The sequence below is a fragment of the Cervus canadensis genome, chromosome 31 (assembly GCF_019320065.1).
Source record: "Cervus canadensis isolate Bull #8, Minnesota chromosome 31, ASM1932006v1, whole genome shotgun sequence".
Classification (NCBI taxonomy): Eukaryota; Metazoa; Chordata; class Mammalia; order Artiodactyla; family Cervidae; genus Cervus; species Cervus canadensis.
The window spans coordinates 22,281,945-22,300,346 of NC_057416.1; positions in this window are offsets into that span (position 1 = coordinate 22,281,945).

Sequence of the window (18,402 nt, forward strand, 5' to 3'; positions counted from 1 at the left end):
AGACCATTGGAGGGATTTTGCCATAGGGTCAGGTCCTTCTTTCAAGTCCTCATCACCTGACTCTTACTTTATGACATTTGAAGCGCTAACTTGCCAACAGAGATGAAAGGTAACTGTTGATTCAAGATATTGACAGTACTCGGTTGGACTCCTACGTATAACCCAGACACTGGAATGGATTTTTAAGTTAACCTTGCTACCCAGTCTTCTCTTCAGCCCCCAAATCTGGGAAAATGCTCCATTAACCATAAAATGCTGAGATAATATTTAAAAACTGCATCTCCCTGTTACCCAGTAACCCCAGATATCATTCCTTTCCTGGCAACTCAGATCTGTCTCCCGCCTTGGAGATGCAAGCATCTGCCATGTGCATTTTTCTCGCCCCAGGATGCAGTCTAATGCCTTATACATGGTAGAAAGAACTCAACAGTTATTGAAGCCTGAAGAAAAACTGAGTACTTATGAGATCCACAGTTCGGAGTCCTGAAGTGGTTTATGATTTCTGAATAAGATCCTTGCATTTAGGTCTTAACATCTCAGGAAGCCACCTGAAGCTCTTTATGTAAGAATGCTCGGACCGCCCCTCCCCCCACAGCATCTTCTGTTTTCTCACAGGAAAACACTGTGTCCTCACAGACTGCTTCACTAAATTAAAAACATGCTCCTACCTTCAGAGCCTTATAGCCCAGTTCCTAAATCACCTTTCCAAATTTAAAATGCTCCTGTCTGAGTCCAGGGTTCACAGGTTTGGGACCAAGGGACATGGTCTGCTGACATTTTCTCAGTAAGGAAATTGTCACCAGACTTTTTGGACCATCGTTCAAACTCCACATTTATGAAGAGGCCCACCAGGAAGCATCTATGTGCAGGCCATAGAATCAGGGTAGTCAAGGGACGTAAAATTTCTGGGATATTACATTGCAACCACTTTCATTAAAGGGCTTTAAGGGAGGGATAATTTTAGCTACCGGCTTCCATGATAGCTCAGTTGGTAAAGAATCTGCCTGCAATGCAGGAGACACCGGTCTGATTCCTGGGTCGGGAATATCTGCTGGAGAAGGGATAGGCTACCCACTCCAGTATTCCTGGGCTTCCTTTGTTGCTCAGCTGGTAAAGAATCTGCCTGCAATGTGGGAGACCTGGGTTTGATCCCTGGGTTGGGAAGATCCCCTGGAGAAGGGAAAGGCTATCCACTCCAGTATATTGGCCTGGAGAATTCCATGGACTATACAGTCCATGGGGTCACAAAGAGTTGGACACGACTAAGCGACTTTCACTAACTTTAGCTTTGCATAAACCAATAGTTAAGATGGCTAGGAAATCCTCCAGTTGGGCTGAGCTTTTTCTTTGTTTTCTTTCTCCTTTCATCTTCTCCTTCCTCCCTCCCTTCTTTCCTTGTCTGTAGAAAGGAATAAACAAAACCATATTGCTATGTTGTGTTGGGAGCTGTATACATTCAGCTGGGTCATAACCTTTTTGTTATTTTGATGCAATTATTTCATTAGCAAATGACATATCATTCCTGGTTGATTCCTCTGATCAAGATTTGTATTAAATCAATAGAGGAGATTAAATCAAGGTAAACTGAATAGATTTGTAATTCTTTAAATGCAATCATTCATTTCTAAATCGAATTTCAGTGACAAGCCTAGGCTTGCGTCATCTTTCTTCTCTGATAGGGAAGTTTTGTACTAGGCAGGACTCACCTCTGGACAAAGAGGACATAGTAGTACTTTCAGGCTTTGACTTCAGGAGAACAGACTCAATGAATGCAGAATGGCTCTCTACAGAGTGCATAAGCAGTGAGAATTAAAGAGATGGTGGAGGACATTTAGAAGAGTCTTTCCTTCCTTTTCCCACACACTCTATAAATGGATAGGCACATATACCTTGGTAGAGTCCCCAGCTAGTAAACGAAAAAACTGTACACAAATGACCAGCCCCTCCAGGCTAGAAGGAACAGCTCAAAAAGGGTGACCTTAAAGGAAATCAGTCCTTAATGTTCATTGAAAGGACTGATGCTGAAGCTGAAGCTCCAATACTTTGGCCACCTGATGTGAAGAACTGACTCATTTGAAAAGACCCTGATGTTGGGAAAGATTGAAGGCAGGAGGAGAAGGGGACAACAGAGGATGAGATGGTTGGATGGCATCACTGACTTGATGGACATGAGTTTGAGCAAGCTCTGGGAGTTGATGATGGACAGGGAAGCCTGTAGTGCTGCAGTCCATGGGGTTGCAAAGAGTCAGACACAACTGAGCGACTGAACTGAACTGAACTGAACTGTGCTTTAGGGACATGAGGTGGGTTGGGCCAGAGAGGACCCACCTCCCAGCCCTAAGATGGAAGATGTAACTCCACTGTCTTAACACGGTCATTTAAAAATTCTAAAAATAATAAAAATTTTAGAATAACATCTAGTTGAGATCCTTTGTAGGAGGAAATGCTGGTTTTCAGGCAGGTCATGTAGTGAAACAAGGTGGTAAGTGACTCTGGAGCATGGCAACAGTAGGTTGGAGAGCAGCAGTGGGTGGAAGATACTGTTTGCACTCTGGGAGGAGGGCCATTCAGCACCTGATGGGAGCCCCGCAGCTCGGGAACCAACCAAAGAGAACTCAGTGGCTTCACCTGGAAATCATGCTACATGCCTTGTACATTTTTTAAGAAGTAAATTCTAAGTTCCAGCCATAATCTTTATTTAGTCAAAGTATTGGCTAATTATTTGTGGTTTTGTCTCCAGATTCCTGCCAACAATTTAATGTTGATTTTTGCCATCTGTCACTCAGCCGTGTGTCTCTCAGATTTGTTTCAACTACGCGACTGCTTACTATGTACATATCCAAATCACAAATAAAAATGTTAAACAGGGCAGATCAAAGATGAGACCCGTGTGGTGCTTTGCAACTACTTCTGTAGTTTATAAGCCTTAGAATTTTGGAGATAAATAGATTTTTCAGAATATCTCATGAAGCATTCATATTGATGAGAAACAGAGACCTGGAAAGTGGGTTGAATGGTTCAAGGACATACAACTGGCTTTTCATTTATTCAAGAATTGTGTGAGTATGTGTGGTTTAATCCATTATTATTATGTGTGTTTAATCTATTATTATATGAACTCACTTTTAGTGGAAGAGTCCAGATTCTCCCCTGACTCCAAGACCACTACTCTTTTCCACTAATTCTTTTGACAAAGACTCATGAATCATCACTGCTGAATACAAATATTTATTATGCAACTCTCATCTATCTGCAGGGATCTCATGGGGTAGTCTATTAAATACTCTGCTAATATTAATGTAAATTTGACTGAGCCTTCTCCTGCTCTAATAAGTAAATGGTTTTGTGGATTTAACTTGGCATTGCTTGTATGAAAATTAATAAAGAAAAACTTCACCACCGCAGAGTCTGGAGGGCAGAAGAGGGAGCTCTCATGCATGTAGATATGCACAAGGCCAGCATGTATTCCAGCAGGAAGAGGTGCACCTTGCCTTTCTAGAAGAAAGTGAACACTACATTACTACCACCCAAAGGAGGAAGAAAGATTTTTCTCCCAGTCTAGCACCAGCTCAGCCACTGAACTTCACACTTCCACTTTCATCCAATGAGCTTTTTGTTTAAACACCCCTTCCCAATTTCCCCTTCTCCTCTATAAAATAGAGCTTCCTTCCTTTTGCTTTACTGATTTGTATATGGTTCTCCATAGTAGCACATTGCAATTCCTTGCTGCTCTCAAGTAAACCTGTTTTACAGGTAAAATAACTGACTCTTTTATTGCTTTTAGATTAACTCTTGTGTTTTAGTGAACATGTTTATTCACTCCATCCCCCTTCCTCTTCCATGCTTTTCTATTCACCCAACTTGGGAAATCTTACCCATTGTGATGACTCCCACATACATATGATCAATTCCTGTCTTTCCTTAAACTTTCAAGCTTTTCTCTTCCCATGTATAGCACAGACCTCAAACTCAACATATTGAAAACCAAACTCATTGTCTCTTCTTTGTCAGTTCCGTTTCTTGTCCTGAACTTAATAGTAAACATTTCTTGTCTACTATTTCCTACTCTGTTCCTCCTCAAGTCATCTTTATTCTACCTCCAAATTCTTTCAGTTTAGATGCTCATTTTATCTTGTTTTGATAGCCACGATAGCATCTTAACCAGTTTCCAAGTTTCCACACTTCTGATACTCTCTCTGGAGTATTCTTTCTACAACATCCATCCAGTTTTTTTTTTTTTTTTAACCAAACGGGGCAGCTGTGAAATATTATTTTGCAGTATCCTAAAATATTTTCCGTGGAAGAAAATTGCTTATTGTGGTAGGCAGAATTTTAAAATGGATCTTCAAGATTCCTGGTTCCTCAATCAAGTAGTCATTACTGCTCTGAAGAGATTTTGTAGATATAATTAAAGGCCCAAATTGATTGACTTTAAAATGGAAAATTTATCCTGGTGGGCCTAAGCTAACCCGTGAGCCCTCTGGTCAGAGACAGGAAAACAGAGAAATGTGCCCTGGCTTGCTTCAGTTCAGTTCAGTCACTCAGTCGTGTCCGACTCTTAGCGACCCCATGGACTGCAGCGCACCAGGCTTCCCCGGCTGGCTTGGAAGAAAGCAACCCCCCCACCCCGCCCCATGCTGTGAACTGTGAGTGAGGCAGCAGGGTCCACAGCCAGCAAGGAAATGGCATCAATTCTGCAACAGCAAAGAGGCAAAGAACTGAATTCTGCCAACAGTATTAAAGTTTGGTGGTAGATTCCCCTCTCCTCCCCCACCCAGGCCCCACAAAGCCTCCAGATGAGAATTTAACTTGGGCAACACATTGATATTAACCTTGTTAAACTTCAGCAGGGAACCTAGTTGTGTCATGTCAGACTTCTAATGCAGACTGTGAGCTACTAAATATACTTTAATTTTCTAAAACTGAGATATTTTGTTACACAACAATAGAAAAATAATACACACACTTAGTTATATTTTGGAAATACTGTGCTAAACCAAGTTAAGCTTCTTTAAGAATTCTCAAGTGTGGGGAGTACAAATAAGGAGTATGAGATTAACATACACAAACTACCATACGTAAAATAGATAAGCAACAAAGATTTAGTGTGTAGCACAGGGAATTATACCCAATATCTTGTAATAATTTATGATGGAATATAATCTGCAATAAAGATGAGAATTACTATTCGATACACCTAAAATTTATGCACTACTGTTAGTCAACTATACTTCAATTAAAAAGTTAAAAAATAAGGTACAGGGTACAAATATTCTTGCACATTCTCCTTTGAATGCCAAAAAAAAAAAAAAAAAGAATTATCAAGTGTATATTATGTTCATTACAGTTTTTGTGAATCTCTAGGAAAGGGATATGTTGTGATATATTTCTCAAACCATGTTGACTGCAGGCATTGGTGAGACTTTGTTATACAAACAGCAGTTTGGGGAGCTTCTCACATAATTATTCTATTTCCTACAAAATCTGTGATAGCTTGCTGTCATTTGCCCCCAGATGTTCAAATATCCTAATTTGGTTTTTGGGGACTTGCATGCTGTGATCCCAACCTCTATTTCCAGCATCATTCCCATCATCTTCCCACATCCAGCTTGACTCACTCTTGCATACCAAGTCATGATAGTTCAGGGCTTTGACTTTTCATGTGTCTCGTGTTTTTGAGACACACACATATCCCTTTTGTGACAGGTCCCTGCCCACCTTCCTCACAGGCAGATATGTTTGCTGGGCATTGTAAACTGCCATTGTAGCTTTGTGTACAGAGCTTTTAGGTCCCATGTCATATTACATGACAGTCACAGTTCACCTCCTCTTACCTGATTGTGAACTACTTGAGAAAAGGGACTGTATTCCATTCATCTCAATCTTCTTCATGACAGAAGTGGACCTTAGGCTTCATCTTCTGAAGTCTCTTGATAGCTTATTCTTTCCTTATAAAAATTGGGCTGATGTTAGCTTGTTTCTAATCTTCAACCTTTTTTTCATGAGTTAAATTTTTGATTTTTTTTGCATGTGACCAATTATGAGAAATAGAGTAGGCCATGGCTGATTCATGTCAATGTATGGCAAAAACCACTACAATACTGTAAAGTAATTAGCCTTCAACTACTAAAAATAAATGGGGGGAAAAAAAAGAAATAGAGTAGGGAAATGGAAAGAGGAATATTGATACAATCCTAGGGAATAAGAATGAGCAAAAGTTCAGTATGTGAAGAAGAGTTCCTGAAACTGAAAATCTAGCTATTCCTTGACCTTCCAGAAAGACCTTGAAAATTGAATATCATTCTCTTTTTCAGACCCCAACCCTGTTTTCTCTCCTCTCTCCCTTCCCAGGGGCCACACATAACTTTCACTTCATTCTAAACTGAAACCATCCTCACTGCCTGTCCACACTTGTCACTCAATTATGAGTATCCCACTTGTTCCCAGTAAGAATCAGTACCTTCTGTATCTATGCTTAGAAAATTCCAACATGCAGTGTTAAAGCAACATCAAGCAAGCACTAAAGGTATAATGTTAAAACAGTTTTCTTCCACTCTGTTTTTCTACCTTGGGGAGTTATTTTAAACACTTATCTAATGTAGACACTGGTGATACCTAACAAATGTCCCTCCCCTGTCTGTCTTCCATCCCTTCCCCCTTCTTTTGGATGAACAAATACCCATCCACATATCACAGTTCCCTTGCTGTTGAACTCAGAGTCTGCCCATTAGAATCTGGAGAAAAGTAAAGCAAGTCACGTTAAGTCCTGGTACATAAAAGACCCCATACATTCTTTTTACCCTCTCTTCTCCTGTCACAGTGCCCTTGGAGCCCTCCATGCACCAGATGATATTTCAAAGTGGAGGACAGACAACTGGTCTACCTCACTTTGTGTAAAGCTGTTACTATATTAAACCTCTGAAGTTTCAGTGTTTAGTCATTCACGTGGCAGAGTGGAGCCTTCCCTTAGTTTAGTCTGTTAAACATTTAAAACTTGAGAATAGTCCATAAATATGTACTGGCTGCAAATATGTAAGTGAAAATAAAAGATGAATTTGAGAGAAGTCAGCCAGGAATCTCCACAGTTTTGTTTTTTGCTTTTTTTTTTTCCACGTGAAGCTTTGTTGTTAAGATTTAAATGCTAAACAAATGCTATAAGTGCTTAAGTTATAATTAAAGTAATCGGAAGGAAATAAATTTCCCATGCACAGATATAATTTTATCCAAGAACTAGGTTGTACCCTTTCCAGCTTTCTTTCGGAATTCTTAATTATAGAGATTACTAGCTCAAGGAACAGGAGGTTAAACATCTGCTTCCTAAAATGAAGCCAAAGGCATGAGACAAATAGTGTGAATCATATACTAAAAGGAAAGAATGAGAGGCTAAAATTAAACATCACCACCAGCAGCTGATACCATTTCTAATGAAATAGTCTTACATCAAGAGCTTGATGGAAGGGATAGGGTTAGATATTGAGGGAACTTTGAAGAGAGGCCTTCTCAAGCCTTCTTAGCTACTCACATTTATAATTGCCCCCCTGCACATGTAGATGGGAGTGGACATTGTCCTCAGATCCTTCTGCCCCTGTGTGTTAAGACGCTTCAATTGTGTCCAACTCTTTGCAACTCCATTGATTGTAGCCTACCAGGCTCCTCTGTCCATGGCATTCTCTAGGCACGAATACTTGAGTGGGTTCCCTTGCCCTCTTTCGGGGGATCTTCCCAACCGAGGGATCGAAGCTGAGTCTCTTATGTCTCCTACATTGGCTCAGACAGTAAAGAATCTGTCTTCAATGTGGGAGACCTGGGTTCGATCCCTGGGTTGGGAAGACCCCCTGGAGAAGGGAATGGCAACCCAGTCCAGTATTTCTGCCTGGGAAATCCCATGGACAGGGAGGCCTGGCGGGCTACAGTCTACGGGATCACAAAGAGTTGGACACAACTGAGTGACCCAACAACAGCAACAAATTTAGTGATAAATAAATACCAGATGGTTTTAAGTGCCAGAATATTTACAGGGTTGTAGAACGTGTCTGTTCTGTGTCTTTGGATGACAGTCAGTCATGTGCAGCTGCAAGAGGGGACACACGAGAGGCTCAGGGAGTCGGACCTGCGAGGTTCTCACGGGTCCTCGATATAGGAGGCTCAGCAGGTGGAGCGGGGCCAGGTGGGGAAGCCTCAGGATTGTCAGGCGACAGCAAGCGCAAAGGGAAAACCAAGACCCCAGCCTGTCCTGGGCGCTCCCAAGAAAGGCAGGGCAGGGGAAGCAGTGTGCAATTGGCTGCCGCTGCCTAGTCACCCAGTCGTGTCTGACTCTTTGCGACCCCATGGTCTGTAGCCCACCAGGCTCCTCTGTCCATGGGATTCTCCAGGCAAGAATACTGGAGTGGGTTGCCAGGCCCTTCTCCAGGGAATCTTCCCGATCCAGGTATGGAACTCCCGGTCTCCTGCATTGCAGGCAAATTCTTTACTGCATAGCGACCAGGGAATTTCTTGCAATTGGCTAGTTGGAATAATTCCTTCAGGCTCTAAACTACATGGGTGGTCCCAGATGCCGGGTACCTGGCCTTGGGGTGATTGAGGCAGAGGAATGTTACCTCCTGAGGTGCACAGGCCAGAGAATGAAAGTGTGGCTCTGGATCGGTTAGTTTGCATGTCAGAGACTGGCTGGGCTGAGCCCTGTCCTGTCTCAGAGGAGTGGCCAGATCAGGCAAAGGGCAGTCTCTCCCCAGCCAGAAAGGTTTTTTAAGATGTCAGAACAGTGTACAGAAAATTTAGACACATGCACCCAGTGTTCATTGCAGCACTATTTCCGAAAGCTAGGAAGCAACCTAGATGTCCATTTATAGATGAATGGATAAGGAAGTTGTGGTACATATACATCATAGAGTATTCCTCAGCTGTAGAAAGAAACTAGTGGATGAACCTAGAGCCTATTATACAGAGTGAAGTAAGTCAGAAAGAGAAAGACAAATATCATATATTAATGTATATATAGGGAATCTAGCAAGATAGTACTGTCAGTACTGACGATCCTACATACAGGGCAGCAAAGGAGACGTGGACATAAAGAACAGATTTTGGACATAGTGATGGAGGGAGAAGGTGGAATGATCTGAGAGAATAGCACTGAAACATATACATTACCATATGTAAAATAGATGGCCAATGGGAGTTGGCTGTGTAAAGCAGAGAACCCAAAGCCGGAGCTCTCTGACAGTCTGTCTCTGACAGTATGGGAAAAGGAGGGAGTGGGGAGGGGAGTTCAAGAAGGAAGGGACATATGTATACCTAATGCTGACTCATGTTGATGTATGGCAAAAACCATCACAATACTGTAAAGTAATTATCCTCTAATTTAAAATATATATATAAGTAATACAAAGTCAAACAATACAGAAGCACAAAAAGGAAACATTAACAACAGCTCACCCCCATCTGCAATTCCATCTCACTGGCAGTAGAGTTAGCACTCTGTGTGTGTTCTTCCAGGCCTATCTCTGTGCAAACATATGCAAACAAACACGTTGATGCCAATGTATGAATTTTTTATAAATATGAATTCACACTCTATACATCTCTCTGCTGCTTATGCTGTCACTGACTATATTTCATGAACAGCCCTCCAAATTAAAACTTGTAATATACTTCATTATTGTTAGTAGATGCTTACTATTTTATAGAATATATTCTGGCTTATTCAGCCACTCTTTTTATAAACATGTCAGTTATTTTCAGCTGGTTTTTTTTTTTTTTAATAACTGCATGTATGCTTTAATACGGGACCCCCCTGGTGTCTCATATAGTAAAGAATCCGCCTACAATGCAGGAGATCCGGGTTCAGTCCCTGGCTTGGGAAGATCTTCTGCAGAAGGGAATAGGAAGCCACTCCAGTATTCTTGCCTGGAGAATCTCAGGGACAGAGGAGCCTGGCGGGCTACAGTACATGGGGTCACAAAGAGTCGGACATGACTGAGTGGTTAACACTATGATACATGTATGCTTTAATGCATATCCTGGTGCATAAATCGCCATGTTCCAGTCCTTTTATTTCTCAGTGAGGTTGTTGGGTCAATGAATGCATTGTAAACATAAGAGAGATAATCGATAATCACATTTTTTTTTTTTCCAGATTGTTGTAGTAGTTGAAACCAGTGTCAGCAGCATGGGAAGTTTTAACCACATTTTGAGCAGCCCTGGATGTTATAAATGTTTTAATTTTTATAAATCTGATAGGTGATAATGGTTTCATTATTTTTCTAATTTATTTTTCTCTTGGCTATTAATAACACTGAACATCTCAGAGCTTCCTTATTGAATTTTATAAGAACACTGAGAACCATATTTTTCTCCTGGTCTCTTGTGAAGGTGTGTTCCCAGTGAGGAAATTAGTTGAGTTCTGCATACCACACAGCAGTGCTGACCTTGCTTTTTCCTCTGCAGGTCTGCGTTATACATCTTCAGTCTCCCAGAGTGAGATGAAATAAAACTTAGCCATTTCCAAATTCGTTTGATGCAGGCTGTGTATAGGATTTTTTTTTTTTAATGCTGTTTGCTATTGTCTCATCTTGGAAAATAGGACAAGAGAATGGCTGTCAGCTACTTGATTCTGAATGTTATTGTAATTTACTTCCTTTGAGGAAGTAACACTGAATACGTTTAGCTATTGAATATACTTGATTTAAAACATACCATCATTTTGTGCTGTCATTGAGACCTGATGACACCATGTTCTGTAGTTTTGGTATTATTAAGCCTTGTCTTGCTAAGCAGGGTGAATCTAGGAGCAAAAAATAATTAAGCCCTGGTTTCTTTGGAGTGAGTCTAAGGTAAATAAACCTGTGAGAGCTAAGTGATTACTTCTGATTTAATGGCCTTGGGGGGAGGGACATTGGCAAGGTGGCAGTGGCCTTATTTTAATAGCCAAGACTGATCAGTGTGAGAGGGTGATGGTGAAGTGATGGTATTAGTCAGAGTTCTCCAGAGAAACAGAATCAAAAGGATCTTTCTCTCTCTCTCTGATGATAGATAAGGAATTGGTTTATGCAGTTGAGAAGCTGGTAAGTCTCAAATTTGTACAACAAGCCAGCAGACTAGAAATTCAGGTAAGAGTGGATTTACACTTTGGGGCCCAAAGGCTGGAAACACAGGCAGAATTTCTGCATTGTAGTCTGGAGGCAGAATTCCTTCTCCAGGAAACCTCAGTCTTAGTTTTTAAGGCCACCAGCAGATTGGCGGAGGTACCTTGTTCTAGAGGGTAATCTGCTTTACTTAGAGCCAACTGATTGCAAATGTCCATCATATCAAATAAAAAATACTTTTACAGTAATGGGCACGTTATTCTTGCCAAGTTGGCACTCAAAATTAACCATCACTGTTGAGTATGTTTGGTTCAAAGGAGTTCAAAGGACACAAGTAGTATTCATTTCTCTATGAAGCAAGTAATTTAAAGTGGAGCCTGGCTATTGTCAAACTGTGGTCAGGAGAGATCTCTAATGTCCCATTCATTTCCAGCATTTTTATCCCCATGAACAACAAATGCAGAGATAATGAACATACTCTAATTTAGGGGAAAGTAGGAAAATAAGTAGACAGAGGAGCCTGGCAGGCTCTGAGAGTCCATAGGGTCTCTAAGAGTCGAACACAACTTAGCAACAGACTTCCATGAGAATGTGTGATTCTCTTATTCCACAACTTTCCTTCTTTTCCTCCTTTGTCAGCATAACCCAATAAATCGACCTATTTTTCTTGTTTAAAATAGCTGGTGTGAAGAGTGCTCCATTGAAATGGAACAAACCATTTATTTTCTTGGCACAATTTTTCTGCCTAATGGGGAAAAAACATTCTGTACCATATGGTGAACTTTAAAATTTGCACCTAAATCATTGGTCTTACCACCCATATCGATGAAATACATTGGAGAATTTTTAAATCGTCCACTTATGCTTCACTTGTGTAATTAAAAAAAAATAACTGAGGTGAAATTTACATAACATAAATCATTTAAAGGTGAACAATTCATTAGCATTCAGTACTTTCACAATGATGGGCAAACACCACCTCTTTCTAGTTCCAAAACATTTCCATCTTTCCAAAGTGAAATCTTTATCCATTAAGCCATTTCTCCCCATTCCTCCCAGCTTTTGGCACCCACTAATCTGTATTCTGTGGTTATGGATTTATTTATTCTGGATATTTCTTCAAAGTGGAATGATACAATATGTGATATTTTATGTCTGGCTTCTTTAACTTAGCATAATGCTTTGGAAGAATAGCATACATTGGTACTTCATTCCTTTCAAGAGCTGAATAATACACACTTAATGTGTATACCTGGGCTTCCCAGGTGGTGCGTTGGTAAAGTATCCGCCAGCCAATGCAGGAGACGCAAAGAGATGCATGTTCAGTCCCTGGGCTGGGAAGATCCCATGGAGGAGGAAATGGCAACCTGCTCCAGTATTCTTGCCTAGAAAATTCCGTGGACAGAGGAGCCTCGTGGACTATATAGTCCATGGGGTCACAGAAAGTTGGAGATGACTGAGCGCTAACAAGGACTAGGAGTGTATACACCACAAATTGTTTTTTAGCCTGTTGATTGGCCTTTGGGTTGTTTCTACCTTTTGGCTTTTGTAAATAGTGTGTACACTATTTACACGTGTGTACATGTTCTTGTTTGAGCACGTGTTTTCAGTTATTTTGAGTATATACCCAGATGTGGAATTGCGAGGTTATGTGGTAATTCCATGTTTAACTCTTTGAGGAACTATCAGACTGTTTCCACAGTGGCTGAACCCTTATACATTACTAGCCACTCTAGTGGGTGTGAAGAGGTACTTTGTGATTTTGATTTGCATTTGCTTAGTGACTAATTAATTCAACATTCAAAAAATTAAGATCGTGGCATCCGGTCCCATCACTTCATGGCAAATAGATGGGGAAACAATGGAAACACTGACAGACTTTATTTTCTTGGGCTCCAAAATAACTCCAGATGCTGACTACAGCCATGAAATTAAGATACTTGCTCCTTGGAAGAAAAGCTATGACAAACCTAGACAGCATATTAAAAAGCAGAGACATTACTTTGCCAACAAAGGTCCCATCTAGTCAAAGCTATGGTTTTCCAGTATTTATATACATATGTGAGAGTTGGACCATAAAGAAAACTGGGTGCTGAAGAATTGATGCTTTTGAACTGTGGTATTGGAGAAGACTCTTGAGAGTCCCTTGGACTGCAAGGAGATCAAACCAGTCCATCCTAAAGGAAATCAGTCCTGAATATTCATTGGAAGGACTGATGCTAAAGCTGAAGCTCCAACACTTTGGCCACCTGATGAAAAGAACTGACTCATTTGAAAAGATCCTGATATTGGGAAAGATCGAAGGCAGGAGGAGAAGGGGACGAGAGAGGATGAGATGGTTGGATGGCATCAGCGACTCGATGGACATGAGTTTGAGAAAGCTCTGGGAGTTGGTGATGGACAGGGAGGCCTGGTGTGCTGCAGTCCATGGGGTCACAAAGAGTCAGACACGACTGAAAAAACTGAACTGAATTGAACTGGTGACTAATAATGTTTTGTGTCTCTTCAAACATTTGTGTAATTTTGTCCTAAATTTTAGGTACATGGCAAGGTTTCTATTTGGTATGGCATGCATAGCAGAGGTCACCGATAAGCCAAATTACTGACCCCCTTGAGTCCTTGGGACTACCAGTGGAGACTTAAGATGGCCAGAGTCTCTGGGATCATTTATCTCAGGTGTAAGCAGACCCTTCCACTTTCTCTGTCCCTCTCTGTGTGTGCCAGTATATGAATAATTTGGGGAGTACTGGTTGTGGGGGTGTAGGAAACCAGAGTCCTCTTGAGCTATCTCAGTTAATGGGACAACGGATTGACTCTCAGCTGCTGTATAGCATTGTAATTTAATTTTTTTCACAAATTATAACAGAACTTTCTGTAATGTCTCACTAAGAATAGCCATTCTTAGATTGTGTTCTTAAAATAGGGCTGTATATTAATGTAATATACAGACTTTTCTAAAAAGTTAGAAAAGATTAGTGATATAGTACAGTAGTCATGGTAAGTCATTGAACTTTGGACAATTTTAATTTTCAAAATGGCATACAACATATGGATACTTAAATACTAAAATGCAAAGCACTATGTATTTGTTTTATATGATGACTTATGGGAGATAGGTGTTTGAGATTAAATCCCAATTCTAGGCAGTGTGAGGATCATCCATCTAAAGTTAACATTGTTGTTCAGTCGCCAGTCGTGTCTGACTCTGCAATTTCACCAACTGCAGCATGCCAGACCTCCCTTTATTCAGTTCAGCTGCTCATTCAGTCGTGTCTGACCCTTTGCTACCCCATGGACTGCAGCATTCCAGGCCTCCCAGTCCATCACCAACTCCCAGAGCTTGCTCAAACCCATGTCCATTGAGTCGATGATGCCATTCAGCCACCTCATCCTCTGTCATCCCCTTCTCCTCCTGCCTTCAATGTTTCCCAGCATCAGGGTCTTTTCCAGTGAATCAGTTCTTTTCATCAGGTGGCCAAAGTATTGGAGCTTCAGCCTCAGCATCAGTCCTTCCAATGAACACCCAGGACTGATCTCCTTTAGGATGGGCTGGTTGGAGCTCCCTGCAGTCCAAGGGACTCTCAAGAGTCTTCTCCAATGCCACAGTTCAAAAGCATCAATTCTTTGGCGCTCAGTTTTCTTTATGGTCCAACTCTCAACATCTGTACATGACTACTAGAAAAGCCGTATCTTCGACTAGATGGGACCTTTGTTGGCAAAGTAATGTCTCTGCTTTTTAATATGCTTTCTAGGTTTACCATAGCTTTTCTTCCCAGGAGCAAGTATCTTTTAATTTCATGGCTGTAGTCAGCATCTGCAGTTATTTTAGAGCCCAAGAAAATAAAGTCTGTCACTGTTTCCATTGTTTCCCCATCTATTTGCTGTGAAGTGATGGGACCAGATGTCATGATCTTCATTTTTCAAATTTTGAGTCTCAAGCCAGCCTTTTTTTTGTATTTCAGTGGATATTTCAGTAGTTTAGCTTAACAGATATTTCATACACCTGGTGCTTAATTAATAGTACTGTCTTCGAGTAGCATTGAGAATTATAATTCAGTGAGTTCACAACATAACACCTTATTTAGAGTTATGTAGAAGAACATTTAGTTGCATTTTGAAGTCCTTCTGAAGCTTCCTCTGACGGAGACTAGATGTTATCATGTCTGGCTTCTGGGCAGTAAGTGAAGGATGTGGAACTGGATGATCTTGGTGTCGGATAAACCATTGAGCCCGGCCATTCAAGTCAGTCTCCATCCTAATCCACTCCTGGAGGACAGATCGCAAGGGTCGATGTGAAGTTTCATGGATCAAAGGAAACATTATCTGAAACAAAATTTGGACATCTGAACATCAAGGGTCATGTTGATCAAGTTAACCCACCATTTCACATTCTTTTGGGTCTTAATCCAAAGCTCTTTTCCCCATCTAGGACATTTCTGTTCTCAGAGAAAATAGAAAACTTCCCCTTCTCAAATGGAGCCATGTCAGGTTAATTATATCAGATTAAAATGAACATTGTCTCCTTAAAAAAAATGCACAATATGAGAGTTGCAAGTTAAGTTTTGTTTGGGGCAAAATAAGGGATAGTAGCCCAGGAGACAGCACCTCAGATATCTCTGAGAGACTGCTCCAAAGAGGCAGAGGGGGAAAGGTCAGTATATGTGATTTTTGGTGAAGGTCGAATACATGCAATCAAACGTATATTTCTCCAGAAGCTTTCTACTAGTCTTATGAAGCCTTCGCTAGTCACAAGGAACAGTCGTCACATGAAGGATTTTAGTGCTTTTTAGATATGAGGAGATAAGATATAAGAACTGGGCTCATAAAATCAGCTGCTGAGAATATCTAACTATCTGAAGACCTGTCCTGCCAGTTTTTCTCAAACACAGAGTGCCTCATTTCTGCTCTCCACCCTGAGTTCTTTCAGGGGGTGTCGAAGATCAGTAGCCTCTGATCTAATCTAATAGCAGCACACGATCTAATCCTTCTAGAGATGAATGGCATGCACCCATGGCAAGTGCAATTTGTAGTTGACAACATCATAGACAATCTGTGGTCAGTGCAATACATAAGATAAAGATTAGTAAAGAAAACAGTGGGAAGTGTCTCAGCGAGGCAATTAGGCAACCTGATTGGTAACCTGGTATGAACTGCACTATGGATGCAGAAACCCAACCCTACCGACAGCCTCTTCTCTCAGCCCTGGCTTGGAGCTCTTCAAAGTTCAGAACTTAAGGAAATGGACATTCCAGTTCTAGAACCACCCTGGTATCACTATGAGCCCAGGAAACATACAGCTTTTAGAAAAAGAGTCAGTGCCAGTCACAGCCAGGAAGGGAAATCTATTGGGCAAAATACATTTAAGATGAAAAATTTCTAACTGTCTATGGGGTGACTCGCACCAAAGAATGTTTAGAGGTAGGAACTATAGCTGATCTGCTCTTTCTTATGACAAATTGCAAAAGACAAGAATCTCCCACAGGAGCGGAACACGTCCGCATACTCTCCCAAATGCAACTTCCTTGCATTTCTTAATTATGCTGTTTTACTGAAGAAATTAAGTTATACTGTTTAGTCATTAGCTAAGTAATAGTATGCATGAATATGACGTAAAACTTGGCTTCTGGAGAATATCTGCAAATAAATAATAAATCTTCTTGTGAAACAAATGCTAGAATATTATTACCTGCTTTAATGGCCTTTTGTCCCAGAACAAATCTCATAAGAACCAATGATTAGAAGAAAAACATGGCAATGTAAAAAGAAATAAAACAACAAAAGCATTAAAAACAAAACCCTTATTTATAGCATCATTTTGTACTATCACAAGAACATTCACTTAAAAATCAAATATCTTACCCGATGGCAGAAACAATTTTGTAAGTCATAAGGAACATCTTGTTATGAACACTTTCTACTTGCAGTAAAATGGAAGAAATTGAAGGTACAGTGAAATCAAAAGGTCAAATTGTCCATGTGATGTCTGTGAAATTCATGTATTTGCATTAGCTCAAATATATGAAACATCAGTAGCTGCTGACCTTGAGTTTAGGAATAACCAGTGATGGATGTTTAGGAAATGAGGATACCAGGAAAATTATTTAAAATATGGATAATAAAGATATTTGCATTGTGATAAGGAAGAGAAAAACATAACCAGGGCTTTCTGTGAATGAGGTGCTCTGTGTAATTCATAATTTTAATTTAAAAAATGAAGTGACTTATTAATAACAACTTATTCTTTCCTTCATCAAGTAATTTTGAGGACCTACAACAGGTCAGGCAGTTTTAGGAACTGGGCATATACTAGTGAACGTTAGTGAAATAGCCCCTGCTCTCAGGGAGCCTATGTTCTACTGGGGGTGGGGAATAGGTTACAGAGACAATACATGATAATATGTCAGTTTGGAATGGAAAGTCCTGTGGAAGAAGAGAAAAAGAGCAGTTTGGAAGGGGATGGTAATGGGAGGAGGTGGGCAGGGTAGTTCAGCTTACATTTATGTGCTGTGGTCCTGGGGACACATCAGAGCCAAGACTTGGTGTCAAGAGTTGGCCACATGAAAACCTGGGAGAGAAAGAATGTTCCCAGCAAAGGCAGCAGCAAGTGCAAAGAGCAGAAAGAGAAAAGACCTGGGGGCAGGAGAGTGCAGTACACACCCTGGAGTGCTTTGGAACCATGGGGAAAATGCTGGCTTTTAAAAAAAAAATGTATTTATTTGGATCTTCCATCTTTGTTGTGGCACGTGCAGCATGTGAACTCTTAGCTGTGGTGCAAGGAATCTAGTTTCCAGACCTGAACTCAAACTGGGGCCCTTACAGAGTCTTAGCCAGTGGACTACCAGGGAGGTCCCAAAACTCTAGCCTTTTGTCTAAGAGAAATTGGGAGGCATTGGAGGAGTTGAAACAGAAGAGCAACTTGATCTGGCTTCTATTTTAGGGCCATCACCCTGGCGGCTGTGCAGCTTGGGCAAGGGCAAAATTCAGGCGACCAGGTTGAAATAATGCAGGGGAGAGAGGAGGTGGCAAAGACCTGGGAAGAGGCAGTGGGATGTGAGAAGTGCCCTGATTCTGGAAGCATCATTAAGGCACATTTCCTCAGACTGCAGGTGTCACAGACTCCCCTCCTGTTTCTGACGCTAATAAACTGAGACCAAGCAAGGCAAATCTCTGCAGAACTGCTTAAAGAAACTCATCTTCAAAGGTTAGTGTAACCAGGAAAAACTTCCATGATTTTAGTAAGAATTTACCCTTCTAACAAATGAACACTGCTCTGTTAATGCAGTCTTCCTAATGAAGATCAGTTTTATTTCTTAAATTATTG